The 26,493-nt window shown below is 35.6% G+C and overlaps 1 protein-coding gene across 9 annotated transcripts in view; it reads right to left on the bottom strand.

The window, feature by feature from the left end:
- The window catches only part of LOC150109218 (uncharacterized), a 319,064-nt gene that overhangs the window by 21,527 nt on the left and 271,044 nt on the right, over positions 1–26,493 (bottom strand). The gene's annotated exons all lie outside the window — the stretch shown is intronic.

Raw genomic sequence — 26,493 nt, 5'->3', positions numbered from 1 at the left:
TCAGAGTAACTACTGCATTATAAGATAATTCAACAAAACAATCATAAAATGTATCATAAAAGTTTCACTCTAGTATCAGGAGCATCCCCAGTATGGATTGCAAATTAAACAGGCAGATGAGAGAACCAGCAAACTCACTCAACAATGATAAATGCAGAGATCCCAAATAAAGAGATCAAATAACATAGTCCCCAATGCAGTCAGGACATTAGTATGTTTTAGAACTCTATATTATTTGCATGCACTTTCATACGTTTCATTGATGAGTCTTCCAGTTGTCTATTCTACCTGTTTAATTTAAAAATTCATAACGAGGATGCTCTCAAAAATGAGTGAAAATTTTATGATAAAAAATTATCAGGGTTATTTTCCTATCTGTCATATCATTATAATTAGATAACTCTAATACAAGCAGAATTCTATAATATCTTCCACTAACTCCTTAAACAATTATCTCTTAAGCTTTTCCTCAGGGAGAAATTAAAACTTTGACCCCCCCCACCTCCAACTTACAATGGGAAACTGATTACTAGGACTTGCTCACACCATATTTGTGTAAAAGCACACTTTGGACTTTGAAGAATATATTTTATAATCACAGTCTCTATACAGTGCAAGTATTGACCAATCTGATACTGAAATGCTACTTTTTATGCAATTTAGAATGCGCTCAAAATAATAACTCACTCATTTCTCAAAGTAAACACATGGTTCAATACTGAATAAATAAATAAATATATATCATCATCAAATTTCTGATATGCATCCTCAAGGATACATATCAGGTGCAGAAGGATATGATAGCACTGCATGAAAAACTTACACCATTACTAACTTCCTATCTACAATCTTCCTCCAAATCAATCTGTTACCTGTCAAGACTTCAACATTATCAGATCTTATATTTATATCTTCTAAGGCACTTTTTACTATATCAATCCACCTATATCTGTCTTCCTCTTCCTCTGGGTCTTTTTCCTGCCAACCTGGCAAAGAACACTTGTTTTGCTAATCTTTCCTCCCCCATTCTGTTTAAGTGACCATGCCGCCTGAGATTAGATCTACTAACGCATTCCTGGATGCTGACAATGTCAAGTTCTTTCCTGATACACTCATTTTTAATATATTGCCACTGATACCATCTGTTAACCCCCCCCCCCCACTAATCTTTCTCAGGAATCTCATATTTGTGGTCTCTAGTCTTTTTTTTGTGAAGTGTTTTATTTCTAACCCAGTTCTTGTACACAGCTAATTTAGTGTTTTGACTAATTTCTCTCTTATTCCATATAAATTTATTCAGTTGACTTCCTACCATACCAGCTTTATGGATTCTGTTGTCTATTTCTATATTTAATTTACCATCAACACTAAAAATTGTGCCTAAGTAGCTGAATTTACTTGTTCTATATGTTCTCCATTCATAATGTTGTTGATATTTTCAATGCTTCTGCCTATTTCAATTGTCTTTGTGTTGTTATTGCTGACCTTCATACCAAATCTATTACAAGAGTTATTCAATTATTATTCGAGCCTCCATGGAGTCAAAAGACTCCATGTGACTCCATATGACTTCAATTTAGTGAGGGAATCTTGCAGACTTGTAGCAGATTTATTTAGAAGGATAACATCATCTGCATAGAGTAATCCATTTTGATATCAGGTTTAATACCACTTTCCTTCATAATGTGATCTATATAGATAATAAAATAAGAGAGGGGATAATGTACATCCTTGTCTGACACCAGATTTAACATTAAACCATCTTCCTATACCTCCTTCAATTCTAACTGCTGACTTACAACTCAAATAAAGACTAATTGCAGCCATTTCCAGATCTACAAAACTTATATTCAGATCTTTGTTATATTCACACAATTTCTCAACTATTTGTCGTAACATGAATATTTGATCCTGACAGTCTCTATTTGGCCTGAATCCAGCTTGTTCTTCAAAAAAGCTTCCCTTCCACAATCCTTCTCAATCATTTCTCAAGTATACTTGAATAAATCTTCCAAGGAACACTCAGTAGGGAAATACCTCTGTAATTCTCACATTCAGTTTTAGTTCCCTTTTTTATATATGGGGTACTATGAGAGCTCTACTCCAATTATCTGGAATTCGTCCCTCTGTTCAGACCTTGTGGACTATGCAGTGCAGGCACTGCAAGACATTTATACCTCCATACTTGAGCATTTTTGGTCAGAAATCATCTACTACTGCTGCTTTTCTACATTTCAGACTTTTGATGGCATTTTCTACTTGAAATATGATATGTATTCCTGATTGCATGTCTGGAGTGTTTTTTTTTTTAACTACTGTGCTTTCATCACTGCTTGCTTCATTCAACAATTTTTCGAAGTAATTACTCCATACATCAAGGATATCTTTTTCGCCAGTTTTATGTCACCTTTAACATCTTTAATTCCTTTTACAGCACTCTTTCCTCCATCATTTCTGAGCTTCTTTAACAACCTCCAGAATATCTTGCCACATTCTTGATATTTATTTTCCATGTTCTTTCCAAAGTCTTCCCATGACTTTCGTTTAGCTCATTTTACACAGTATTTAGCTTTCTTACATTTGTCTCTAATCTCTAAGAGTACAAGCTGACTTATTTGTCAGGAATTTTTGATATGCTTTCTCCTTTTCCTTCACTGCCTCTTTAACTTCCTGTGTCCAACATTTCTGATTTTTCTATCCTTGCAGACAACCTCACCACATGCCTCTCTAGCTGAATCTCCAAGGTCTGGTTCCTGTTCTCAAACTCTTTCATCTTTTCTTGAATAATGTTTGTGTATTTTAGTCTTTGGTTCACATCTGAATATAATTTTTGGTATTTTTAATTTAATTTATAACCAAGTGGAAATACTTTCTACATGCTCTATGAATTCTTCTAGGTTTTATAGTTTTATAGCAGACACACTGCATTAAATAAAATATTTCTGTATTTTGATTTTTTTTTCTATGTTGTATTTAAATGTTAATGAAATCATGTTTTCAATTTCTCCCTGATGAGCACAAGCTGATGCTAGAGACAGTTCAACATGTAACATGTTCAACGTGACAACTCACAGAAAATTTGGAGAAAGCTCTAAACACTCTCACTGGCTTCCCCAAAATCAGTTTGTCTTGCGAGTACCAATGAGAGCTTGAATAATATTAAGCAGATATCAAGCTGATAAGAGCAGATATTATAACAGATGGTTTAACATCTGATATAGATTGAATCAAGGCCTAAGAGATATTAAACTGATTTTTAGGAAGCTGGCAAAGTGCTTCTTTGCTTAGAGCTTGATCCATCTTTGCTATGTGAAAAAAAAAAAGGGGGCAACATTAATATGAGAAATATTACATTGGTTTTCAGTGCTTTAAACCATCAAAACATCACTGCTGAAATTCAAACAGAAAATAACTGCAAATCCATTGGAGTGAATAAATGTGACAATTTGTTTTTAAATTGGAGGTATATTCAGTATTTAAGTAGCTAGTAGCTGAAGTAGTATTTAGGTTGCTCTTACAGAAACATTTAGCATGCAACAAACAAGATGTTTTAACAAAGCTGTCACCTAATTTTAGATCAAATTAAGAGTTTGTGGCTTATGACTTTTGCTATTGTGAGCACAGGCTGTTACAGACAGAGTCTGAGACTGGTAACCTGCACATGAAATGTTTTTTGAGAGCTGCATTATCAGACATTGCATACACAGGAGGAAGGAGAATAAACAATGAGAGTTAAATGGATGAGAAGAATTATCAAACAGGAGCTAGGGGGGGGGGGGGAATAATAAAAAAATACAATAAAAAAACTACTGAAAAATCTTGAATGACATCCAACAAGCCCAATGCTATTGATTTTCATTCTTTACAAAAAAATTTAAATTAATATAAAAACGATTTCTAGAAAAATATTAGGAAAAGGGAAAAAAAAACCTTATTATATCACAACTCATCTCAAATGTTTACATAATTCTGGCATGGCATGTTAAGTTCAATGTTGATAAAACTTGCTAATGCTAGGTTTTTCACAAATCAGAATCCTCCCCCAACCTTCACAAATACCCAAATTTCTAGTTAAGATCTTCGAAGGAAAGTAATTATTATTATTAACATTTGATCTCCATGGAGTCAGACTCATCGTGGGAGGTACTCACTACTGCATACAATGCTGCTCATCCAACCGCATCTTAAAACTGATTCAATGTGTACACATCCACAACACACTCAGGCAATGCATTCCATGAAAAGAACCAGCCTCTCATTCCCTTGCTCACACCCTCCTTGTACAGTATCCAGCAATGGCCTCTTGTTCTACTCCCCTCTCCCATTCTATGAAAAATCTCTTCCATGTCTACCTGATAACAATCCGTGACCAGCTTATATATCTCAATCATATCCCCCTCCTCCCTTCCTCCTATTCACAAGGCTCTGCAACTTACGTTCTCTCAATCTATCCTCGTAATCCACATTCCGAAGACCATTGACTACCTTTGCAAATCTTCACTGTACCCTTTCCAACATATCTTCGTCACCATGAAAACCCGGTGACCAAATCTGTGCACAATAATCCATGATGCCTGATCAAAGCCTTATACAATGGAATTGTAACCTCTCTGCATCATTGTCATTATTCGATGTGATGTCTTCACAATTTGTGTAATGTGGCCCCTGAATTTCAGGTCCTGTCCACCATTATTCCTAGATCTCCCATCTCCTCTACTTCCATTCAAGTTTCCATACCAAATATATACTTTGCATCAAATCGTTGCTTACCAAATCTCAAAACCTTATACTTGGCAACATTGAAACAGTTTCACTTATCTGCCCATTCATGCAATCTATTCAAGTCCTCTTGTAAGGCATTAACATCAGCCTGACTGTGCATTGCTCTCCCCAGTTTTGCATCATCCACAAACAGCTGGATATTGCTAGTTAAACCCAACATCATTAACATACAAATTGAACAACAATGTCGCAAAACTGAACCTTGCGGCACACTGCTGGTAACCTTTCCCTTTCAAGATACTGCACCCCCATATACAACTCTCTGATACCTATCTGCCAGCCAGTCGCCAATCCAACACAGAAGTCTGTTATCCAATCCCATCTGTTTTAATTTATTTAAGAGCTTGTCATGCAGCAGTCTATCAAAAGCCTTTGCAAAATCCAAGTACACTACTGTATATGCATCTCCCTTGTCTAAGGTATTTGTCACGTTATTATAGTACATAAGTAAGTTAGTGAAACATGATCTCCTCTTAACAAACCCATGCTGATAACTAAAGAGAATACTGCTGTTATCAACCCATTTCTGTATCCTACTTCTAACCAATCTCTCCATGACCTTTACCACAACTCCAGATATAAAGACCAGTCTATAATTTGAAGCTACAGCCTTATCACCACCTTTATGTAGTGGAACAATTTTACCCTACTTCCACTCCCTTGGAACCTGTGATGTAGCAAAACTCTTATTAAACAGGCACAACAATGCTACTGCCAGTTCCCTAGAACATTTCCTTAAGATGCATGGTGATATGTCATCAAATCCTATTGCCTTATTAACATCAATGTTATTTATTTCCTCAAATACCTCCTGCTCACTCACAATTAAGCCATCCTCACGATTTCAACCTGATTATGATGAAACACCCTTATAAATTGTTCACTGAATACCTCAACAATGTCTTCTGCAGCAGTTTCCATTCTACCACTTTCATCCCTTAACTTCATCTTTCCATGATCATTCTTCCTTTTACTTGCCACATATCTAAAAAACTCTCTAGGGTTTTTCTTAGCCTGATTTGCCAATTTCTGCTCATACTCTACTTTTGTTTTCCTTACTGAGTCACTCTCCTGGCTTGTTCTTTATACTCTTCATGTGACTGATTATTACTATTATTCATCTTGTACTTCCTCCAAAATACTTTCTTTTTCCAGATTTCATGCTTAAGCTCCACATTCATCTATTTTACACCTACTTTATTCAGCCTTTTGGCCTTTGGGATAGATTTGTACATTGATGTTGTTATGAATTTCTTTGTAAGTTCCCATGTAGCATTTATTTCCTTACCACTCAACTCCTCATTCCATGTTATAGCTCCAATTTGTCTCCTAATCTTGTCATAATCACCAGCCTTATAATTCCACATATATCCTTTCCTTGCAAAAGTCTGCATATGACTAGCCACAACATAGGTGATTACTTCATGATCACTTTCACCAACTGGAGGAAAATGTGAAACCCCTCAAACAATTACATCCTCTGATGAAATTATGTGATCTAGAACTCTTGATCCTCGCATGCCTTTCTTTAAGTGCTCTCAAGAACTCAAGAAATTCAATTTCCTTATTCCCAAATGCTATCTCTTCATTCCAATCTATACCACCATAATTAAAATCACCCATAATAATTACCCTTCCTTTGTCCACTAATCCAAGTTGTTTATACGTTTCTTCATCACCACCTTCCACATTACCAGGTCTATAGCAACATCCAACTAAATATCTTCCTCTCAGCCTCCATGTTACACCAAATTGCCTCATAACCATTGCTACTATTTCCCCCCTTCATGTCTACCTTATGTGGACTTAATTCCCCTGCTATCATCAGCAGGACTACCCCTTCCTTCCTGCCCTTTCTATCCTCAAAAATACTGTACCCTTCCATTTCTATTCCCGCTACAATATCATATCATTCAACTATGTTTCACTTATTCCAATGATTTGGGGGGTGAATAAACTCAATCACTGAAATCATTTCATTCCCTTTCTTTTTGATACTTCTGGCATTTGTAAACAAACACAACAGTTTGTTTTTAGGTCTATAGCCAGTCCTATCCAAGCCATATGTTGGTTGTGATTTCTCCACTACACCTGCCAAATCACCTTTATCCCTGCTTCCCACATATACCTGCCCAGTCTCCATTTCTCCACACACATTGCAATATATTCCATCTTCATACACACATTCACTGCCACTTTCAATATTCACTCTCTCTATGCCATGTCTCCTGTCCACACTAGCTTCCGCCATTTCCCTGTTCCTCTTATATTCCCATTCCCTGTCTTCCTCTCTCACACTACTACTGTTTCCACTGCAAAGCACTTCTGTCTCTTCAGTACCACTCTCCTGATTTTTCTCTTCATCTCTTCCTTCTGATTTCTGGCATGCATCACACACTATACTTTCATCGAGCAACACATTCTCCAACACACTCACTCCAAAGCCATTTAAATGCAACCCATCACTCCTGTATAATTTCATTCTTTCCTCAAACACATGCCACAAACTCCACTCCCTTCTCCTCACACAGCTCCGAGCATACCATTCATGATTTTGGCTCTCTGTCGCAACTCATCATCATCATACCTGGGTAACACACTCACAACCTTTCCTACTACACTGTTATCTTTCACTCTTCTCAATATTCTCCTGATATTCATCCTCACATCCTTCTTATGTCCAGTTAGATCATTCGTCCCTCCAATTACAACTAATTCTCTTGCTTGTTTCTTCCTCATGTCCAATGCCTTAATTATCATACTCATTCTCCCACCAGAAAGCAGAGACCTTATGGACTCTGTCAGTAACTAGCCCTCTAATTATGGAGTCTCCATATACTGCTATCCTGGAATCACTCATCACTTCTTTTACTCTCTTATTCTTTCATTGTTTTCTTGCATACTTTCATTAGTTTCCAATAGACACCTAACATCACTCAACGTATTCTTCATTTCATTTCCAATAACTGTTTCATTAAATTTTGCATTCTGACAATTTCACTCTCTATCTCGCTACCTCTCGTTCAGCCGTACTTTACTTCCTTTTCCTCATTCATATTTTCTTTCCAGCTCCCCACCAATATATTTAACTTTCACTTGTACATCTTTGCATTCTTCCATTTCTTCAGTTTCTCCAACTTTTGTTTCACTTCCGTTTTTTGCAACTTCTTCTGTAACTTTCACTTCTACATCTTTGCATTCCTTTACTCCCTCAATTTCTCCTGTTTTCGTTTCATTTAGTTTTTTCATAATTTTCACTTCTATATCCCTGCATTCTTTCACTACATCAGTCTATTTTTTGTTCATTTCCATTTCTTTCATGTACACTATCTTTTCAGTCAGTTTCGCATTCTGCATATCGTGGTCAAACAGTATATCGCACTTACAGCAAATCCATGTTTTCTCTGTCTTTTGTTCATTTTCTCTCTCTCTCTCTCTCCACAAAGACATCTCTTACATTCCACCATGCATACATATCACACTCAGGACATCGAATTAGTTTTGAAAAGTCTACGTTGGCAATGCTACTTGACTTTCCCGGCATTCACCTAGTAGTACCAGTCGATGCCTGTGTGGCTGACCTCCTGGCCGGCATTATGTGACATTCAAAATAGCAATTTAGACTAATAATTCTGATAGAATTCACACCAAAAATCACTCGGACACACTTTGTTCTCAAAAATAAGTAATGAGACCCTAAAATTTATGAAATACTAACAATTATTATTCAAAATAGCATTTATCTTTCTGGAGCTCTTTCTGACACAACACAACTTATGGCCATCTAGCGGTCGATGTAATGGTATATCATTGCTAAATGCTATTTATTTCAATTCAATTTTCCTTGGCTCTACAAATCAATTTTTTTGGGGGGGGGGGGGGATTACTTTAAGGTAGTTAAAATACTCTTAAAATTTCTATACTTGGAAACCTTAATCTAATATTTTTTTTTGACAAAAATACAGCTCACACATCGACAAAAACATTCTCTAGCTCTCATTTATTCTAAATGCATATTTTCTCTTTTACTTATATCACATTCAGTGAATGCTTTAAGTTAAAAAACTATTAGCATGCTATATTATGGCATTATATTTCACATGCAATTAGATGCACACAAAACAAAATAAAGTGAGCCATTTTAGACAATCAGACAATCTACAAGCAAGTCACTGACTGGTTCCAGAAGTGATAAGCAATGCAATATCCAGAACACTACTGTAAAACCAGTGACTACCTTATTACTACAGTTAAAACTGATAATTTAGTGTTTTTACAAATTTCTGACACTCCACATTAATTTATTCAGCTTTCTCCCCACTATATCAGCTTAGCTTGCTTACTTACTATATCTTTTGAATAACAGCTTCACATTATTCTTGTGTAGAGGCTTAAGTGCTGTGAGGACATTATGTTGGAGGTTTAATGGACTTTTTACAGCACTCACAAAGAATTAAAATAGAATTTAATACTTCCTATATTTCGTCCTAGTCACTAGGACATCTACGGGGATTACAAAGACAATTAATGTAACATGCCCACAAAAACTTACAATACTAAGCCCAACCACGTGGGTGAACAATAAAGTCCTATCTAGGTGATTGATTCATTCAATCCAATACCCTTGGAGGGTAATGGATGGCAATGCTGTAGCCAATGAAGTTCTAACTGAGGCTCGGCTATTGCTGTTACCCTCCGGCCATGATCAGAGCTTTAATAGCTCAATAACACCCTATCCCTACACTGTCCTCTACAGATAACGGGGAAGATGAAAAGCATTCTTGCTTCGCCCCTTTAATTTTCTCCACCTAGATAGGACTTTATTGTCACCCACGTGGTTGGGCTTAGTATTGTAAGTTTTTGTGGGCATGTTACATTAATTGTCTTTGTAATCCCCGTAGATGTCCTAGTGACTAGGACGAAATATAGGAAGTATTAAATTCTATTTTAATTCTTTGTGAGTGCTGTAAAAAGTCCATTAAACCTCCAACATAATAAGCTTCACATTATGTAAGCGAAAACTTAATATAATTTATTACTCCTATATATTTTGCTCAATATGTCATGAGCTTCTTTCAGGGAAAAGACGGAAAAACTGCTAAGATTTAAATTGTGAATAGAAGAAGAAGTCATATAGCATGTATATAATATCGCATGTCTCAGTTGCAGCTGTCCAGTAGAAGGAATCACTTAGAGTTCAGAGATGTGGGAAGAGATATATAATTAATTTAAAAATAAATAAATAAAAATAAAAACAAATATAAACAATTAACAGCAATCACTTTCAGAAATAGGCATACAGTCTGTCCGATTAAGATTAGGATGTGTAGGGCTTCACACAATTCAAAAAATAGACAATTGATGGCCTGAGAAGCAAGGCCTGAACCTTCAGAATCCAAAAATCTCGTATAATCTTGATGTTCTTTGATCCTAATAGTAGCCCAAAGGCCAGTCTGGCCAAAGTAGCAAAGATGACGAGAACAGAGTATAGAGTATATGTTAAATATCAGGCAAGGATAAAAGTTATAACGTATCTCTGATAAGTGTTAAGAAAGATAAAGATGGCTGTTTTGAATCTGGAAGAGGGATGATAATTGTGAAATATTTTCTGTATCCATTAAGTAATAGAGAAAGTTTTATTTTATTTAATTCTTCTAAGAGAAGAGAGACTTAGAAGATCCAAATTGAAATCCTGTGTTAAAAGGATCAACATACTTTACCTTAAAGAAACATTTGAACAACAGTAAGGATCCTTCGCATATATAATTTGTACACCACCTTCAAAACCAGCCCAGAAGTTGTGATCTTTCTTATGACCTACAAAAGATACATTATCACCTTTATCCTTGCCTTTATAAAATATCCTGGATACCTTTGCTACTTTGGACAGACTGGCCATTCAGCTACTATTAGAATCAAAGAACATCAAGATTAAGTAAGATTTTTGGATTATGAAGGTTCAGGCCTTGCTTCTTATACGATTGACACTAGACACAGAGCTCAATGGAACTATACCAAGATGCTATACTGCATTAGGTTCAAATTTGATCATCTCTTTTTTTTTTTTTTTTTGAATTGTGTGAAACCCTACACAACCATCCTAATCTTAATTGAACAGATTGTATGCCTATTTCTAAGTTTAGAGAAGTGACTGCTATTAATTGTTCATAATTTTTTATATTTTTATTTATTTATTATTTTTAAATTAATTATGCATCTATTCCCACATCTCTGATCTCGAATAGTGTTTCCTCCTATTGGATAATTTGTGACCAAGACACGTGATATTATATGCATGCTAAATACTCATTCTTGTATTCAGAATTTAACTGTTGTTACAGTCTTTTCTATCTTCTCTCTGAAAGAACTCATGCCGTGTTAAGTAAAATATACAGGAGTAATAAATTATGTTCAGTTTTCTCTTATAAGCCATTATTCAAAAGATATAGAATGTCTAACATGCAACTAATAGCTTAGCTTGAGCTTACTTTATCTAGAAATTTACTCATTCAAGTTCTCAATTAAAAATGCAGTTGTCATTTCCCATGTTTCTGATTATTTTCATAGTTTTAGTCTTTTTTTTTTATTCCCAATTTTCTTAACAAAATTGGGCAGTTTCTAATTTTAGTGAAGAATTTTTTAACTTCTTTAACTCCTTAAACTTTTTAACTTTAGTGAAGAATTCTGAAAAGTTGTAAGACTTACAGTGGATTTATGTAGGAATGTTTATATGCATAAAGAGATGTTTACATTTTCAATTTTTATATCAAGTATAATGTCACTATCCTTCATAATGTAATCCACAGAGATTATGAGTAACAGTGGAGACAGCATATACCATTTTTTGTACACCTAATTTTATGTGAAACCATTCTCCTTGTACTTCATTCTGTAACTGATGATTTACAACTTATGTATAGGTTATATATATTGCCCGTATAATGTCCCATTCATTTATTTAGCATGTGGGTAAAAATACATTAATCACAGGAACATAAAAGGATCGAAGTTTATATCTGGATAAGGCATGTGAATAAGATATCACGTGAAGTGTTCAAAATGCAAGTGGTACATTGTAAATGATATCATTTACAATGTATCACTGGCATTTTGGCATTATTATTATTACGGGCAACTCCAGGGAGTCCTTAGACTCATCGAGGGAGACCCCAAATCATGTTCATCACAACTATTCTACATTCATACAGTATCTATCATACCTCACCTTAAACTCATTCACTGTCACAGCATCCACCACAGACTCTGGCAGCCCATTCCACTCATTCACCACTCTAAAAGTAAAGAACCCAGTTCTAACACCCTTACTAACCACACTTTTGCCCAGTTTCCATGGATGTCCCCTAGTCCTCCCACAACCACACTGTTCTCAAAAATATCTTCTGAATTAATTTTATAGAAACCCTTCAGTAATTTGAATGTCTCAATCATGTCTCCCCTCCTCTGTCGCCTATCAACCAATTTTTGCAACCCACAAATCCTCAATCTGTTCTCATAAGGTTCATTCCACAGACCTGCTATCATCTTGGTCATCATGCAAAGCAATTCATAGTTCACATTTAAGAGTTGAAAGACAAGGATGTACACCATCTCCATTTCCATTCATGATCAATATGAATGCCATTATGAGAAAAAAAGCGACTTTAAACCTGATATCAATAATAACATTAATGTTATACTGTACTCCTTAATAAATCCAGTGCCGATCTGCAGGATTCCTTAACTAAATTGAATAACTGTTGTGACATTACTGGTAATTAGTTTATGGAATTAACAACGCATATAAAGTATATTAATTAAAGATAACTTTAATGAATAACTTCTATATTTCGGCAATGTCATGCTGCCATCTTCAGGAACATAAAGATATGGTATGTGCACGCAGGCACTCACAAAGCAAATGAGGAAGAAAGCAAGAAACTAATATTGTTCCTAAAGTCCTAATGGTGCCCTCTGGCAGACTAATTTGGTAGTCTTGGCAGTTGGGCTGAAGTTCTCATAATGTAAGTCTCCCAAATTTGGGGTAGTTTCATGCACCCAAATTTGTTGAGGTTTGGAATGTTTTTTAAAGCTGCTGATGATTATTCAAGGACTAATCTTTCGTACTTGAACTTGCTATGGTGTATTATTTTAGTTTTCTTCCAACGAATTCTATGGTGAGTATCTAAGGCATCGTCTGCCAGCCCAGAGTGGCTGTACTGGTGAAACCGGATCTAGTCTTTGTGTTCTGAAATCCTGATATTTGCTGTCCTACCTGTTTGGCCAAAGTAGGACAATTTGCAGCTGCAAGGGACCTGGTATACACCAGGTAGGTCTAGGGGAAGTGGTTGGTCTTTGGTAGAGCAGATAAGGGATGCCAACTTTTTATATGGTCTGTAACAAGAAGTAAGGTCATATTTTTTGAGGATATTGGTTATTTTCTCAGAGGTGCCCTGGATGTAGGGGATGATGATAGACTTGGTGTAATCTTTATTGTGGAGGGGAGGAGGGGGGTTGTGGTTTACTGGCTTTAGTATTTTTTGGGGGTTATAGCCATTGGCTAAGAAAGTGTTGAGGATGTGGTTTAGTTCAGTAGTTAGGGCCTTGTCATCTGAGCAGATTAATTTTGCCCTGTTATATAGTGTTTTTATAACCCCATATTGTTGTGAGGGGGGGGGGGGGATTGCTGGTGAATGTATCTGCCAGTATGGGTGGGTTTTCTGTAAACAGAGAAACCCACCCATACTGGCAGATACATTCATCTGCAAGTGTGGCCAGAAAACCCACCCATACTGGCAGATACATTCACCAGCAATCCCACCATCCCCCCTCACAACAATATGGGGTTATAAAAACACTATATAACAGGGCAAAATTAATCTGCTCAGATGACAAGGCCCTAACTACTGAACTAAACCACATCCTCAACACTTTCTTAGCCAATGGCTATAACCCCAAAAAAATCCAAAAAATACTAAAGCCAGTAAACACCATCCCCTACATCCAGGGCACCTCTGAGAAAATAACCAATATCCTCAAAAAATATGACCTTACTTCTTGTTACAGACCATATAAAAAGTTGGCATCCCTTATCTGCTCTACCAAAGACCAACCACTTCCCCTAGACCTACCTGGTGTATACCAGGTCCCTTGCAGCTGCAAATTGTCCTACTTTGGCCGAACAGGCAGAACAACAAATATCAGGATTTCAGAACACAAAGACTACATCCGGTTTCACCAGTACAGCCGCTCTGGGCTGGCAGACCATGCTTTAGATACCCACCATAAAATTCGTTGGAAGAAAACAAAAATAATACATCGCAGCACGTTTAAATACGAAAGATTATTCAAAGAATCTTCAGCAGCTCTAAAAAACGTTCCTAACCTCAACAAATTTGGGTGCATGAAACTACCCCAAATTTGGGAGACTTACATTATGAGAACTTCAGCCCAACTGCCAAGACTACCAAATTAGCCCCCCAGAGGGCACCATTAGGACTTTAGGAACAATATTAGTTTCTTGCTTTCTTCCTCATTTACTTTGTGAGTGCCTGCGTGCACATACCATATCTTTATGTTCCTGAAGATGGCAGTGTGACGTTGCCGAAATATAGAAGTTATTCATTAAAGTTACCTTTAATTAATATACTTTATATGCGTTGTTAATTACGTAAACTAATTACCAGTTATGTCTGACCAACTTATGTATAAGCCTTGCTACTAGAATCATGTTGTGACATTGCATGAAAAAATAAGACTACTAAACTATGAAAGAACCTGGAAAATATCAGCTTGTTTTATAGGTTCTCCTGAATAGAGAACCTATAGAGCAAGTAAAACATTTAATCTATTAGGCACAAATTTTAAGGAAGATGGCAAAATAAATATGGAAACAGACAATAAAATAAGCAAAGTTGTTATGCTGAGAGTCAACTGAATAACTTGATATGAAATAAGAGACATCAGTCAAAACACTAGCTATGTACAAGACAGTTCAGATCAATTCTCACTGCAGTCCCTATGTCAAAGACCAGAGATCACAGTGATAATTCTGGAAAAAATTAAGGAAGTAAAAAGATGACATCAATAGCAGAATTATATTAAAAATGAAGAAATTAGAAAGGAATGTGACAGTGTTAACATTCGGGAATGTGTGAGTGAAGTTAAGCTCAGGTGGCAATGGTCACCTGAACAGAATGAGAAAGGAAACGTTAGTAAAAGAGGTTCTTTGATGGTAAGAAAAAAAGCCCAGAGGAAGACCTGGATCTCGGTGAACTGATTCAGTCATTAGCGCCTTAGAACAAAAATATGATAGTATCAGAGTCCTAACAGATAACCAACTAATTTGGAGGAAAATTGTTAATAAGTTAGTAATAATGTAAACTTTTCATGTAGTCCTGTTATATTTTAATGTCAGCTGTGCCAATTGGTTACATTTTAATGTGTGTGAGCAAAATAACAATATATTTAATTTTATTTTTTGTTAGTTAGAATGTTCCAGATTCATATCCATGATAGTGCATTGACTTCAGGATCAACATGTTGTGTTTTAAAGAATAAAGCTCAATTATAAAAAAATAAAATATTTACTTTAAACATATTTACATACAATAAATACCGTATATTCTGGCGTACAAGTCGACCTGGCATATAAGTCGATATTGAAATTTTTTGAGTTTGAGTTTTTATAGTATACTCATTGTATAAGTCGACTCGAAAAATTTCTTAAAAATAAAAATTATGACAGTTTTAAGTAAAATTTTTATACAGGCATCAACTACTAGGATCATAACTGCCTTTTTAGTCCTTCCATTCTTTGTTTTAGCAAAAGATGTAAAATACCTAGTTGACAAAAGAAATTTTATTTCGTATTGACCAGTTGGCCAATAGTGAACTAAAGTGCAATGGCTCCTTTTAAAAGAATGAAATATGACACGAGTTTTAAGTGCAAAGTGATTAAATTTGCAAAGGAAAATACTGTGTTGCTGCACGGTTCGGAGTAAACGAAAAACTAGTTCACATTTGGAGAAAAAATGAAACTTTAATAATGAAAATGCTAAAAAATAAGTGCGCATTACAGAAAGGAATTTGTAAGTGGACTATTCTAGAAAATAATGTGGCAGATTGGATTCGAGAAAATCGCCAAAATGGACTCATTATAACGAGAAATAACATTCATTTATTTGCTTTGAAATGGGGCAAAGCAAATAAAAGGACAGCGAAAACTTCAAAGCCACAGTGAGTTGGTGTAGCTGGTTTATAGAAAGGAAAAATTTAGTGCTTCGACCAAAAACGAAAATTGCACAGAAGCTGCCAAAGGATTTGGATGATAAGTTATTAAGTTTTCAAAGATTTATAATTGCTAAAAGAAAGCAAAAAAATTATTTATTGTCTCAAATCGGAAATATGGATGAAACTCCAGTTATGTTTGACATGATCGGGAATAGAACAGTAGAATTGGAAGTAGAACCATTTCTTTAAAAACAACTGGACATGAAAAAACCCGCTTCACAGTTGTACTTGCTTGTATGGCTGATGGTACTAAATTAAAACCAATGATAATTTTTAAAAGAAAAATAAAGCCAAAGATCAAAATTCCAAGAAACGTTTTTGTCCATGTTCATGAGAATGGTTGGATGGAGAAAGCAGGAGTTAAGCTGTGGATAAAAAATATTTGGAATATGGCAGTGATTCCAAGTGGGTTAACTTCACTAGTGCAACCGTTGGATGTTTGTATAAACAAGCCATTTAAAGACAGTTTACGAAAACAGTGGAATGCGTGGATGCAAGAAGAAGAGAAAAGTTACACAAAAGGAGAACAAATACGACATGCGTCTTTGGTAACTATGTGTGAATGGGTAGCAAAAGCATGGGATGAAATAAAACCAGATACAGTAATAAAATCTTTTAAAAAATGTGCTATATCTAACAAATTAGATGGCTCGGAAGATGATTTTGTTTACAATGATGACAAAATTGATGCTAAATCTGATGGAGAAAACGAATACAATTCATACGACGATATACCAGAAGAAATTACAGAACCAGAGTACAATGAACTTTTCATACATTCAGACAGTGAAAATTAAATTACCTATTTTCTTTTGAAAATAAATAATTATATAACATGTAAATAATTTTTTCTGTAAATAAATTTGATATAAGTTGAAATATTTTTACTTATTTACCCTTTTTGTATATTGCTAATAAATTTCACATAGTATGATACATACTAGTTTTTTCTTGGAAAGCATTCGATTTTTGACCCAGCGTATCAGTCGACCTAAAAAATAATCCTTTTTTCAATGCTGAAAAGTCGACTTACGCCGGAATATACGGTAATACATACAAGGAATAATTAAATAGCCATTTTAAAATAATATAAATGAGCTCAATAATTTTCTCTCAGACTCTATTCAATATTGAGAGACAAAACAAAATACTCATGCACAAAACTGAAAATAGATTCAGTTAAACGTTCTGTAGTCTCACTTGGCATAGAAGTTTCCTTTAATGCATCTATCTTTCAATTTTCCAAATTAGGCATGAAGAAAAATTTCACAAACAACAGGAATATATTAATTGAACATTTCTAATACTAGAACTATCACTGCAGATTCCAAATTGCTCCCTGAAATATATATCACTTGCCTTTAATTGAGAACAAAATATTTTCACATACAATGGCTTGATATGTCATACTGTACTTCAATTATTAGCTTTACAGTTCCATATCCTTGGAAAGTAATTCAAAATACATATAAAAACTTTTCCGAGATTTGAGAACTTAACTCAGTAGTTTATAAAACTTTTTTAGTTCAGCTTCCTTGCTTCTCTACTCTTTACTTCCTAGAGTTCCTGTTACCAGACAACAGCTGTTCTAAAAACAATAACTAATGTGCATGTCTGTTACCAAGATTCAAAGTGAAACTTGACAAAATGGCTGCCGTTGCTAATGTGCTTGCACATCGTACAATAATAGTGACATACAAGCACTGCTGTAACACAACATAAATTAATTTATAATATACATTCAACATTGCTTATTCCCTAAGGATTAAATAATTTATGATAAGCAAGCTTAATACTTATAACTACAATTATTTTATACTTCTACCACTTTAATTACATGGAAGCTCCGATAATACTATGCATATACAGTACCCCCCCCCGAGTTACGTAAGTAATGCGTTCCGTAAACCTTTACGTAACTTGAATTTTACATAAGTCAAATTTGTAAATTGCTTAAGTGTAACTTCGTAAGAAACTGCAATATTAATTATTATTATATGTACGTATATATACAGATATGTACAGTATATTATTTACACAGTATTATTTTATAAATGAAACATCATGCAGCAGTGTTTACTCGGATATAAACTATAAAAATATGAAAAATATATAAAAGAATATAAAAACAAACTGAAATAATACTTTTCAAATAAAAAAAAAGTCTTGTGACAGCTAATTTAGCTCTGTAGTGGGAGAGTCGGCGCTGGTGGTGGATGGTTGTGAAGAGAAATGCTGTTCTCTGACAACTTCTACCCCTATAGATGTTGAAGGCTGAGGTTAGTCAGGGTCGTCTGAGTTGTCATCTTGACGTTGTTGTGAGCGGCATCTCACAAACATGTCTAGAGTAGATTGTGTGGTCACGTGCTTTTTGTCATCGTAGATGGCCTTATAGCTAGACATATAAGAATAGATACAGTAGTTAATATTCTCGAACCGCTCAGTGTTCGGATCCATCGATTCTAATTTTGCTAGTGCCATGTCTATCAGGTTAAAAGCCTCGCCAAGTCCCTTTGTTGTAAATTTCTTAACGTCTGGAGTTGGCGGTTCAATCAGCATAGTATTTTCTTCGGAATTCCTCCAACTGAATAAGGTCATCATTAGTAAGCTCTTCATCGTGACTCAAAAGAAGCTCGTCAATGTTATCCACTTCCAGCTCTAATTGCTCTGCCAGTTGCACACACGTCTCTGTTGCTTGCTGTAATTCTTGTGTCAACTCAACAACTGTATCAGTCATTGTCTGCTCTCCTTCCTTTAAACGATTGTGCACCTCTGGGCAGAGTCGCTTCCACACAGCGTTCATTGTTGTCCGTTTGACTTCATCCCATGCCACCCCGATGTTTTTGATAATGTCAAGGATATTATAATTCTTCCAGAAATCACATAGAGTAATGCCTTCACCACTATCAATGGCCTTGATTGCTTGGGAAAACATATGCCACAGATAGTAGGCTTTGAAAGTCGCAATAGCGCCTTGATCCATAGGTTGCAACAGTGCGGTAGTTCTAAGAAGCAGGTAAACAACTTTTATGTCAGAATGAAAGTCATTAAACTCCGGGTGGCTGGGGGCATCGTCCAGGAGGAGAAGCACTTTAAGCGGGATTCCTTTCTTGGCAGAATATTCCTTCACCTGGGGAATGAAGTAGTTATTGAACCAGTCTGCAAACAGCACACGTGTAACCCAAGCCTTGGTACTGGATTTCCAGATTACAGGCAGCCTATTCGGGTCAATGTTCTTAAAGGTCCACGGTCTCTGGGAATAGTACACTGTAAGCGGTTTAAGTTTCAAGTCCCCTGAAGTGTTGCTGCCAATCATAACAGTGATCCGATCTTTTGCGACCTTGAATCCAGGTGTAGATTTTTCCTCTTTTGCAATAAATGTACGTGTTGGCATCCTCTTCCAAAACAGAGCCATTTCTTCAACATTAAATATTTGCTCGGGAAAATATTCCCCCCCCTCCTCAATTATTTCTGCCAGAAGTTCAGGAAATTTACTTGCTGCGCCTGTATCTGCACTTGCTGCCTCACCTGTGACGTTGATGCTGTGTATATTTGTACACTTCTTGAATCGTTCGAACTATCCAGCACTAGCTTTAAATGCACTCTCCATGTCCATGATGCCGGCCTTCTCTTGTAAATCTTTATGTAAAGACCTAGCCTTCTCCTGGATAGTCAGATCCTCGATCCAGTCATACAACAATTTCTCCATCTCAAAAATCAGGCCCAGCCTCTTCTTGGTAATGATTGTGTCCTTTAACGTTACCGCACCTTTCATGCTTTCAACAATGCAAACTTTATCCTTCACTATCATATTCACTGTCGAAATACGTCGATTTATATCCCGAGCTATTGTTGATATAATTTTCCCGTTTTGATACATACGAATTATTTTCAACTTTTCTTCTAAAGTAATTGCAGACCTTTGTTTTTTAGATTTATTACCAGCGCATTCAGTTTTGCATTTCGAATCTATTTTAAGGGTAAATAAACAACGAACACTAACGGTGATAAACAAGACTAAACTAACTGCGCGAGGCATGGACTACTGGCTAGTTGGGGAAAGGAGGAATTGTTTACAGAGTCCTTATTTCTAATTGGTAGGTTTCAGTTTGAATGTTACAGCTTTTGCGCACTTGCCCTCTGCTGCTCTCAGCGTTTACTGGTAACCTGTCACTACCTGTTACTATTTGTTACATTTGCTGTGAATGCCGAGTCTAGTTAACATTATGTCGTTGCATACTGCAATGGATGTCAAATATGCAAAAGCCACAAACATGTTCATACGTGCTAGTAGTTGTAATTTTTGAGATTTATTACGAAACTGCGAATTTACATAAGTCGCGTATTACGTAAGTCGGCAGGGGGGGGGTACTGTAATTACAATACTAAATAGCAAAATCATATATATATACTTTTAGATTATCTTATCACATAGGAAAATGTATTCTCATTAAATAAATTTTTCATTAAACATAAAACACTGTAAAAAACAAACATAATAAGCAAAATATTTATGAGATTTTTACAGTCCTATCATAATATCCTACACACCCCTTGAGGATGCATATAAGGAATTGCTGATAATTCTTTTTCATTTATCAGTATCAATTTAAAAAATTATGAATTTAAATATACAATCAGTTCTCACTATAATAAATATCATTATAATAATCTCACTAGGTATAATGAACTATGAAAAAAAAAAGTCCTGGACAAAGGGATAGTGCTAATTCTAAAGGAAATGGATCACAGAAAAATTATCAAACATACCAAACTATTCTTGTTGTCCCTAAACATTTGTGATAGTAAAGGTTCACTGATTTGGAAAAATCAGTTTATGATAAATTATTACCATTATTAATTGAATCATTAAAGACAGTAAAGCTATATATGATCTACAGTTAGCTGGGAACGTGAACTTCAATTCTTATAAATTTTATAAATATGAAAAAAAGGAGTAAAGCAAAAGAAATTAAGTTGGCATGACTTTGTATGACCATACTGCAAAAGTAAAATAATTCTAGAGGAGGAAATTGCTATTTTAAAATCATGTACCAAATGATAAGTCTGGAGGTACAGATGACATACTATCTTTAGTAGTGTTTTTTAAGTTAATTTGTCAGGGCTAGTTTCACCAAGTGGACAGCAGCTCGGTTCCCCAATCAACAAGTTCAAATCCCACCACTGATATGGATGTTTTCAGTGTGAGGCCACCACCTTCTTTACTTGAGACCTGAAATTATTATAACACTGGCATCTCTGTGGAATCTAAACACTCATAGTAGGAGACCAACATTGACCAAAATGCTTATCATACTTCTTAAACTCATTCACTGATGCATTCATGACTGCCCATGGCAACCCATTACACTCTCAATGCAAATCTAAACCTCCCATCCCAGCTAACTAGACTCTTATACAACCTCCAGGGCCAATTCCTCTTTCTCTCCTGTTAAGTTATTTACCAAAAAATTTCTTTAGCATCTATAAAACCATTTAGTAACCTATACATTTCTATCACATCTCCCTCCTCTGTTTATCAGCTAATTTATGTAATCAACAAACATTTTATCCTCACAAGGATACACTCCACTTCACAGATGACTCACTGGTCATATCTGCCCTCCTACCAAGTATGGGCACATTAAAGAAGCCTGTGAAATACTATCAACCATCCTAATGCAAACATTGATGGTCTAAAAATTTTCTAACACATATAATAGTAGGACTATAGGTCTCCAGCAATCCCTTGCTCCAAAGCTTGTCATTAATTTCCCAAATATAATTTGACAATGACAAACCTTATGTGTTATTTTAAATATTGATTAGGCCACCATTAATGCTGTATCACTAAAGGATAATGACTCAATTTTTCTCTTGATATATAAAACAGAACTGTAGCTTGATATATATTTTCCCCTTCCACCAGAGATCAGGCTAGCAAGGTAAGCCAAATTATTAATACTAGCACATACTGTTTTAAATGTAATTTGATTTCTGTGTGTGTGTGTGTGTGTGTGTGTGTGTGTATATATATATATATATATATATATATATCAGGGTGTGCTAGGTGTGCAGTGCACATCCATTGAATAGCAACATCACCGATATTATATTTTTGCATTTGTTCCTGCTAAAGACTCCCTAATGATATTTCCTGGATTCACATGGTTCCCAAAAAATTATCAATAATAATTAAGCAATATACTAATACTTCATGAAGAGGACACTTTTCAATGAGTAAACATTGCATCACATTTGCATTAATAGTCTAGGTGTATGGTCACAAATATGAACATCTTTGAGTCCTTTGAACAGATGACACAGCAGGTCAAATGTTTGGCATTCCAGTAGTTTTAAACCACCTAGAAGGCAAGGCAGGGTGTGCACTGAAACAATAGTATCCACAAATCAGTGGGTGTGAATGATTATTGTGATTGATCAACCAGTCCAATTGAACGTTGTCATTTCTCATGAGTTGCTGTTTTTATTTTCTGAGTTTCATCTGTTTTGCATGCATGAAGTGTGAACTGACATGTTTTGGACACCGATATAGACAAGTGTTTAATATATAATTTTCTATAAATAATTAATAACTTTTTTGTCCATATTTACAATGGGAATCAGTGTTGATAATCTGAGTGGGAGACAGTGTTTAACACACTGTCCCCACACTACACAGATTTGGTTACAATAATTGATAAATTAAAGTATTCAAAGTTATCCTACAATAAATTGCACTGGACCAATTAAGATGAGTCCTGATGTACTATGCACTCTTAAAGCTTTCATACATTGATAAAAATACAATCATACAGTCAAATTCATAATAACATTCAAATTCAAAATAATAAAAATAAAGAAATAAATAATAAATTGATGTGAATTTTGTAGTGCAGGTTGCATAAGCCACATGATAGCACACCCAACCAAAATGGGCATGCAATACCAGACATATCTCCACCTCTCTCTCTCTCTCTCTCTCTCTGTGTGTGTGTGTGTGTGTGTGTGTGTGTGTGTGTGTGTGTGTGTGTGTGTGTGTGTGTGTGTGTGATGTATACTCCACATGATGATTTTAATATGAAGTTCAAAACAGGAAATCACAGTTATAGTGTTACTTCCAAGCCTCCATGAAATTAGAAAATTCATTGTGGGAGATCAAACACTCAGACCACAATAACAATATCATATCTTGCCTTTTAAATACATTCAATGTTGGAGCAATCACAACCTGCTCCAGCAATGCATTCTATTTATTCTACCTGCCAAGCAAAAAATTTTTTTCACTTCCTCACTCAAACCTCTGTGCAGTTTCCAGAGATGACCTCTCATTTCCACATCACTCACTCATTATCCTATGCAATAATTCCCCTGTATCATAGACTCCTCTTGTCAACCTATATCAACTAATATGCCTCAATTATATCACTGATGCTGCTCCTACTCTGAAGACCACATTCTCTCAATCTCTCCTCATGCTCAATATTCAAGAGTCCTAATACAATTTCATTTCATATTCAAGAGTCCTAAAACAATTATTCACCTTTGCATTGTCTCAAACCAACCTTTCCAACACCATCACCACTACATTTCATATACACACACTAGCATACAGTTTGACACCAAACCATATGCTAAAAAAATTCATCTCCCACCTAAAAGCAGTCACAAACACCCATGCCTATTGACAAGAATCAGACCCACAGACTGTTGGAGAATCAATAAGCTAACCACATCTAACAGGCTAGAAAATATAACAACTAGTACTGCTGAACATATTCGTATTGTTATTAGTGCTGTTAATCATGATCACTACCATTTAATGTCAATGTAGTAATTGTCAAATGTCGAACCAAGCATCGCTGCACACTTTGGCATTGTTTTTTGTATGTAAGAAATACTTTTTTTAGGGGAGATGGGGGGGGGGGTTAATAAGCACTCACCAACCTATATGAAATATATGCGTGGACAGGCTTATGTGTTCATCAGACATGTTGTAATAGGTTTCACGGTATAATAAGAACACAGATGGTTAAGAAAATAACTATTTATTAACTTAAAGCTAATATTTCACTGGTATTATATCCAGCATCTTAAGAGCACACAACACAAAGTTTGTTACAAATGTAAGACAACCACAATCCGGTGTAACAGTGGGGGCTAGTATAAGTGATTGCAGCGTGCAACACAAGACTAAAGTCCTAATATGGTGCCATCTAGGTTAAAAAAAAAAAAAAAAAATCAAAGTTTTGAAATAGTAGTCAAAAAAATTCAAATTGAAAAAATATAAATTAAAAAATATTAATTTGGTCTTAAGATGACTGTCTCCCAAATCTTTGGTAGATTTATACAGCCATACTTGTTAAGGTTTGGAGTATGTTTTAAGGCTTCTGTGCATTACTTTTGTTTCTTTCCAATTGATCCTGTGTGCAGGAGTATCCAAAGCATGGTCTGCCAGACCCGACTTACCATAGCAAAAGTGTCGGATATATTTTTTGTGTTCACTGAGGCGGATGTCCACATTTCTTCCTGTCTGTTTGTAGTAGGCTTGATGGCAAGAACAGGGCACTTCATAGACCCCTGGATGTGATAAAGGAGTGTATTTGTCCTTAGGTGAACCGATGAGAGTTGCTAATTTTATATAAGGTTTACATACTGTGCGTAGTTGGTGTCTGTCAAGCACCCTAGATATCTTTTCAGATGTGCCTTTAATGTATGGGATGGTGATGGTTTTGTTGTAGTCTTCTGTGGTAGATAGAGGGGATTTATGGATAGCATTTAGTATGTTATCTATTTTGTGGGGATTATAACCACTGATTAAGAAGGTTTGACGTAGTAATGGATACAACAGAATATGAAAGCAAAATGCATGTACTGCTCCAAGACCAGTCTACATATCAAATCATAGATCGAGATCCCACCAATTCACAAAAGAATAAGGTGTGCAAGTTACTGAACAAAATCACTTCCTGGCCTAAAGAAATTGTCAAAAAACTCAAACCCATGCACATTAAAGCACCCAGAATATATGGTGCTCCTAAAATACACAAACAAGGTACACCTTTACGTCCTATTGTAGATAGTATAAACAGTCCTACATATAAACCAGCTAAACATTTAGCAAAATTACTAACCACTTACACAAACAATTGTCCCTCTTTTGTTAAAAATTCTACCCACCTAAAAAGTATTTTAGAAAACCACACCTTAAATAGTTCAGACCTAATGGTGAGTTTTGATATCACCTCATTATTCACTAATGTACCACTGATTGAAACACTTAACTTACTAAATTCACAATTTCCCCCAGATATATTTCAGCTATTTAAATTCAGTACAGGCAGGTTATTTTATATAGAAAGGGAAAATATACAAACAATTAGATGGGACAGCTATGGGTTCACCCCTTTCTCCCCCCTTAGCCAACTTCTACATTGAACATCTGGAAAAATTAGCTATCAACACAGCCACTCTCAAACCTAGTCACTGGCTACGCTATGTTGACGATGTGTTTGCTATTTGGCCACATGGCCCAGACACATTGAATACATTTTTAGTGCATCTAAATAGCCAGCACCCTAAAATCCACTTTACAATGGAACTAGAAGCCAATGACTGCCTGCCCTTCTTGGACACACTGATCACACGTCTTCCGGAAGGTTCCTTATCATTTTCGGTTTATAGGAAACCCACACATACAGGGAGATACTTACACAAACAATCACACCATCACCCTTCTCAACAATATGGTATCTTAAAAACACTAACCCATAGAGCTAGAGCAATCTGTTCCAATGACATTGCTCTCACTGCTGAACTTTCTCACCTACGTCAAACCTTCTTAATCAATGGTTATAATCCCCACAAAATAGATAACATACTAAATGCTATCCATAAATCCCCTCTATCTACCACAGAAGACTACAACAAAACCATCACCATCCCATACATTAAAGGCACATCTGAAAAGATATCTAGGGTGCTTAACAAACACCAACTACGCACAGTATTTAACCTTATGTAAAATTAGCAACTCTCATCCATTCACCTAAGGACAAATGCACTCCTTTATCACATCCAGGTGTTTAAGTGCCCTGTTCTTACCATCAAGCCTACTACGGACAGACAGGAAGAAATGTGGACATCCGCCTCAGTGAACACAAAAAATATATCCGACACTTTCGCTATGGTAAGTCGGGTCTGGCAGACCATGCTTTGGATACCCCTGCACACAGGATCAATTGGAAAGAAACAAGTAATGCACAGAAGCTTCTACAAGTCAGAGAGGTTGTTCCTGGAATCAACAGAAGCCTTAAAACATACTCCAAACCTTAACAAGAATGGCTGTATAAATCTACGAAAGATTTGGGAGACAGTCATCTTAAGACCAAATTAATATTTTTTAATTTATATTTTTTCAAT

This window comes from Typopeltis vanoorti, chromosome 2 (genome assembly GCF_054136105.1).
Source record: "Typopeltis vanoorti isolate ZY-2024b chromosome 2, IOZ_Tvanoo_1.0, whole genome shotgun sequence".
Taxonomy (NCBI): Eukaryota; Metazoa; Arthropoda; class Arachnida; order Uropygi; family Thelyphonidae; genus Typopeltis; species Typopeltis vanoorti.
The sequence above is the reverse complement of the archived record's forward strand: the minus strand, read 5'-3'. Positions and strand labels throughout refer to the sequence as shown.